This window comes from Tachysurus fulvidraco, chromosome 21 (genome assembly GCF_022655615.1).
Source record: "Tachysurus fulvidraco isolate hzauxx_2018 chromosome 21, HZAU_PFXX_2.0, whole genome shotgun sequence".
NCBI classification, from domain to species: Eukaryota; Metazoa; Chordata; class Actinopteri; order Siluriformes; family Bagridae; genus Tachysurus; species Tachysurus fulvidraco.
Window position 1 is genome coordinate 20,893,875 of NC_062538.1, and position 6,519 is coordinate 20,900,393.

At 41.8% G+C, this 6,519-nt stretch overlaps 1 protein-coding gene across 1 annotated transcript in view; it reads right to left on the reverse strand.

The window, feature by feature from the left end:
* The window catches only part of LOC113646399 (synaptic vesicle glycoprotein 2C), a 31,717-nt gene extending 29,241 nt beyond the window's left edge, over window positions 1–2,476 (reverse strand). The window contains exon 1 of the mRNA XM_047806031.1: window positions 2,246–2,476. The gene's annotated coding sequence lies outside the window, so the exon portion shown is untranslated. The remainder of the gene's footprint in view (window positions 1–2,245) is intronic.
* Between the last annotated feature and the right edge of the window lie 4,043 nt (window positions 2,477–6,519).

The window sequence follows — 6,519 nt, forward strand, 5'->3', positions numbered from 1 at the left end:
ACCTTGATGTTTTATACGAATTGTATTTGGATGAGTGTAAAAGCAGTAAAATCACACAGTGTTCTGCTGTAATAATGCCTATTTTGCTGAGCAGAGGTAATGAGGCTGTGTAAAGGAGATTGGAAGGCTGCAGTACATGCTTTTGCATTCGGTGTGCACCTCTCTCTCTCTCTCTCTCTCTCTCTCTCTCTCTCTCTCTTGCACTCTCTCTCTTTCTCTCTCTCTCTCTCTCTCTCTCTCTCTCTCTCTCTCTCTCTCTCTCTCTCTCTCTCTCTCTCTCTCACTGGCAGCAGCAGGAGACACCACATCAATCACTATCCAGGGTTCTGACGCAAGCAACGTCCCTTTAATGAAATTTCAGCTCTCCTCATTGCGTGTACACAGGAATCAATTTCTTCCCTCATGTCTCGCTCTTTCTCCCTCCCTCCCTCCCTCCCTCCCTCTCTCTCTCTCTCTCTCTCTCTCTCTCTCTCTCTCTTTCTCAGTTCAGTGACAAAACATGAGCTTCATTCACAGAAAGAAAGGTACACCACAAACACCACAAATGTACCTTTAAAGCTTTAATCTACCTGTATAAAACGTTTATGGGAGATGAAATCTAATACAGTGAACGGTACAGTTTGATATGTTGATTCCTAAAAAGTTAATTCAGAAAAAATAATAGAAAGCAGGAAGAAGAAATGGTACCATATGTTGGCAGGTGGTACCTTTAATTGTATTTTTTTCCAACTTATGAAAACTCTTTAAAGCTAGGTAAAGATACACTATGTGCACCTCCCATGGTAAAAGATACCCTTGATTGAACCCTTGATACCCAAGTACCCTTGATGCTAGCACCTAACAGCCAAGTACAGCGAGTGAGACGGAGGCCAATGAAAAGTGGAACAGAGGGACTAAAAGAAGGTAGTAAAGTGTACTTTGTTCAGTGTTCATGTGTAGTCTAGTACATAATGAGTAGCTTTTACTCACCTGGGAGAGTGAATACAGGTACTAATGTGGTACAGGTACTAAATACAGGTTGTGATGGTGGCCTCAAAGCACCACTTGGTCCTTTAGTAGCCTATGCTTTAATTTTTAGCTGAAATGATGTACTAAACCCTCAAAAGCTAGAATGGTGTTTGATGGTGTTTAAGGTCATTTATGTATCTGAGCTCATTTATAAAAGCACACTACGTTCACATTTGTGGTACAGAGACATGAAAAGGGGACAGAAGGTACAGTTTAGTACCTTGGGGCAAAATGGGGTTTTTTAAAGAAGCCCGTTGAGAAATGTAAACCCCTGGGCAAACAAACAAACAAACAAATAAATGAATAATTAATCAATTGATTAATTAATTAGTTGAATACATAAATAAATAAATGACTAAATAAATAAATAAATAAATAAATAAACGAATGAATGAATGAATGAATGAATGAATGAATGAATGAATGAAATAATAAAAAAAAATGTATTATACTGCACCCTGATGCTTGGCAGTAGTTTTAACAGGTCTGTTGTTCCATTTTGAGCGCATCGATCACTTGGGGAAATAGAAAAGGTGTCGATTTGGTCAAATGGTGTAAATGTACACATTTTTCTACCATTATTAAGCTGTACCTTAAATCTATGACAAATGCATATTAAAAGCACAGGCAGTGAGTATTAACCTGTTTAGTATTAACCTGTGAGCAGCCCCACAAACCATCGGGAGAAGGTATTACACTGTACTTTTCTGGATGGTGTTAAGGTGCTACCTTCATGGATATGTAACTTCACCGCGCACCTAGAAAAGTAAACGTAGTGCATCTTTCTATATCAAATGAGAAACGATGATGTTTCAGTGCAGAACGTTTGGAAAGTGGATGAAGTCGGTGATGTCGGTGCGCGCAATGCGCACGCCGGTTCCTTACAAATCGTTCAATAATAATAATACATTCCAGGCAAAAAAAAGTTCATTATAGTCATCAATGCACCTGATAATGACACGGATAAGGCATGCGGAGTGGTGCAGAGCTCCTGATCTCACGGTGCATCCCTCAAAGTCGTGACAGCTCTTAATGCGGCTTCTCACAGCGAGCACGAAGGCTGGAATTGCTTTCTTGCTGTTTTAACATTACAGCTTTTCTATGCGATATATGTTTAACACACACACACACACACACACACACACACACACACACACACACACACACACACACACACACACACACACACACACACACACACACACACAACACACACGCAAAAATTACACGAACTTACCGGTGGGGATCCTGCAAAGCGCGCGCTTCCTCTCTCACCGGTCCGCCCGGTGTTCCCCCACTGTATCCCAGCACGAACGTGTGGTGTGATATAAAGAGCTCTCGGGTTGTCTTTTCTTCTTTCCCGTCCTCTTTTTCCTCCCCTTTTGCTTTTTCCTCGTCTATACTTCCTCCCCCGCGATGCAGTAAGCAGCTCCTCTCTGCAGCACTTGGAGAAAAGAGGAGAGAGAGAGAGAGAGAGAGAGAGAGAGAGAGAGAGAGAGAGAGAGAGAGAGAGAGAGATGGGGGTGGAGGATGCAATCAATAGTTGTATCCCTGTGGATTTTTTTTTTCTGAAGTCACGATTCTCTCGAGTTAACGTTATCTGTGTCTGTACATTATTATTATTATTATTATTATTATTATTATTATTATTATTATTATTATTATTATTATTATTATTATTACGCAGTGGCATCACCGGTAATTTATGTACACGCACACCACACACGCACACACACACACACACACACACACACACACACACACACACACACACACACACACACACACACACACACACACACACACACACACACACACACACACACACAGTGTTTCCCAGTCATGCCCGTGGAGTAGCCTACAGGTTAAACTCCTTCACTGCACACTGATGTGTTTGTCATCCATTTCCCCCTTCAGGAAGGATCCTGTGAATGAGCTGATGAGCAGAAAAAACTCTCAAACATGCCAGAGATGAGTGTCAGGATGTGCTGCACATCTGATTGAGTCCTTCAGTGAATGAATGACCACTTTCTGGCTTCAGAATAAAGAGATTTTGTCAACAACAACAACAACAACAAAGATGACGACGAAACCTCCAAACAAGCAGCCAAAAGAATCATAAAACGTACCATAAAACCCTCCCTGAAGAAATCTTTTAATATTTATCAAGATCTTGAATTGTGAAAAAAAATCCTCGTTTCCTTGGTGGAATTTACTCATAATCGAACCAGGGCTCAGGTTCAAAACATTGGGTTTCATTTGCCACCAAGATGAATCTGTTTTATTTGTCAGTTGTTTGCATCATTCACATTACATTACATAAGGAACTTTGGAATGCTGATCAAAAAACACATCCTCGTGCTAGCTCACTAGGTCAGGATCAATCAAGGGTTTCTTATCTTATGTTATACACTCGTCCTGGTCTACTCATCCTTCTCTCATCCATAATAATCTCAGACGCTTGACTCCTCGTATACTGTATGACCACAACAATGACGAAGAGTAAGGCTCATATTCATGACTCATGAGCCTATGGCCACTTTAGCATAGCCAATCAAGCATGTTTTAGGATGGGAAGAAACCAGAGAATCTGGAGGAAACTCTTCTGCTGCAAAGATGCTAACTGTAGAACCCTTAAAGAACCCCAAAAGAACACACGAATAAGAGTACTCTTATCACTTGATAAGCTTGGGTGTTCTTATTACGCAGCACATGGTGTGTTTTCGTGTGTGTGTGTGTGTGGACATAAACGGTGGTACGTTAATGAGTTTCATCCTTAAGAAGTGCTCCTCAGGGCTGGAATGCTCCTCCAGGGAGCAGTAAGCCAAGGAGCTCACGGCATTCATCCAGCTGGAATACGGCAGTCATTCCCAAAACAAAGTAAGGCATCCGCTCTTCCCTGTGCACCAATAAAGCCATCTGGAGGACAAACCCAGATGAAGACGGAGGAAAGAGGAAGGATGGAGGGTTTTCCCTTCTCCAACGGTCTTAAAGAAAACATGCGGATGGTTTCCGTTCGCATCTGACACCAGCTGCTGCTTTCAGAATTCAGAAACTCTCCATGGCTCTCAAGTCATATACACAGAGAAATGATAGGGTTCTTATTGCTCTTCCTCTCTCTCTCTCTCTCTCTCTCTCTCTCTCTCTCTCTCTCTCTCTCTCTCTCTCTCTCTCTCTCTCACACACACACACACACACACACACACACACACACAGAGTCTACTTCTCGGGTGTCATTGTGTCGGTCCAAAGTGTGGAGCAGCTGCTCCGCTCAGGGTAACTGCTCTGCTTCTCATTAGCTGATGTTGTTGAAGACTTTGCTTTCCTGCTGGAGATGGGCCAGAGCAGTGGACCAGAGATCACAGCCAGGCGCAAAGCATGCTGGGAAAGAGCTCATCAGTTCTACTTCAATAGGAAAAGAAGGAGACATCGGACACAGAGAAAACTTCAGCACATCGGTGACGGCTGCTAACAGTAGTGTGTGTGCGTGTGCGTGTGCGTGTGTGTGTGTGTGTGTGTGTGTGTGTGTGTGTGTGTGTGTGTGTGTGTGTGCGTGTGCGTGTTTACAACTTTATTTTGTGTGAAATTTAATGAAACCGTGGCATATTTGTCGATTTCACACACGATTACTCCGACACTCCTACTTCCACGTGCGGGTGAACACGAACACGATTAAAATAATATTCTCCGAATTCTCCTTTTGTCTGACGCAGGAAAATTGTCGGACGTAATCGATTCGTGATCGCCGTTTAGCCGTCGTTATCGGGAGGGGGGGAGGGGTACAAAAAAACAAAACAGTGAGCACTTTTACTCAGACAATTTCAGTTCAAACCACTTCAAATTATTTGTACATAATGTTCTGTGTTGTTTAATGGCTGGATTTTACTTGTTTATTTCTCTTTTCTCATTTGTATTCCCACACACACACACACACACACACACACACACACACACACACACACACACAGAGTTTTGGAACACCTGTAGGTGGACAGCGAGGCTTTTAATTGCTTGCTGTTCACAAAAATGATCTCCTGTCTCACAAAAAAATGGCTCATTTCACTTTCATATGTTTTCACCCCCACTGACTTCCGGCTCATTTCCACAGCTAACTCTTCAACTGCACCTGAACGCCTCAGAGGATGAATATAATGTACATTTTTAAGGTTTCCTTCTATTAAATTTTTGCATACGGAATGTTGGATTCAAACCTGGACAGATTTCACTGGAGATTTTCTTCCCTAAAGCGACAATTTATAATAACACAACTTCTAATTAAGGGACAGCGTGCTCGGGGGTGTGACGTGATGTGAAAATAATCAACTACACACACACACACACACACACACACACAGCCCATTTTTTTGTTATTAGGAAACTCACTTTAGTAACATAAATGGTTACTGTTTCCATAGAAACAATCACGTATAAGAACGAGCTCGTTAACACAAAGCTGTGATTTGTAGTAAAACGAATCTACAGCTTCGATCAGAATCGAGAATTCGACAGCACCCAGGTTTAAAGTGGGAAGAATTCGCTCTGAACCTTCACCTTCCTCAACTTTGTTTGCATTTGTGTATTTTTCAGATACACATGTGCAGTTTTTCCGTGTTATTTTCTTCCCATGAATAAAAAAATGTCAACACTTCTTTATTTTTATAGCTTTTGACAAACATAAGCTTTGCCATAAAAAAGAATTCTTCTCAAAGCAACCACACACACACACTCACACGCGCGCACACACACACACACACACACACACACACACACACACACACACACACACACACACACACACACACACACACACACACACACACACAAACTTGCTATATATGCTAAAAAAACACAAAGTGATGAGAGACCACACTACATGACAGTTTCGATCAGTTTCTTGTCTTTTGTATTTCATGCTTTATAACCGATTTGCATAAATCGGTGTGTGTGTGTGTGTGTGTGTGTGTGTGTGTGTGTGTGTGTGTGTGTGTGTGTGTGTGTGTGTGTGTGTGTGTCACTTGTCGGCAGAAGCGCGGCCCTGAATCTCAACACGGACGGTAAAGTGTGCCGTCAGAGTCAGCGTAGTGTCACTATGCTCTGTCTACCTTTCCAAACAGAAAACACACACTTGTGAGTCATGAGTGTTTTTTCAGAAAGACATCCGAGCCCCAGTGCACTCTGGGTAAGTATAAAAAGGTGACAGAAAGGTTAATTAGGCCGTCCAGACAGAAAGAGAAGAACAGAGAAGAGCCTTTACGCCATTTACACCGTTTTCATCCGTGACCGTGCATCAGAAATAGCGGCTTACCTTTATGTGTGTAGGAAAGAAATTAAATTAAAGAAAGATCCTGAATAGAGTCCAAATGATTTGGCATTTCCTGTTTAGAGATGACAAGAAATCGAATATATACGATTTCTAGATCTTTTTTTAGACACGTGACTATTTTAATAGAAACAGATGCATCTGTAAGAACAAAATCCAGACCCAAGTGCAGAGATAGAAGACTGACATTT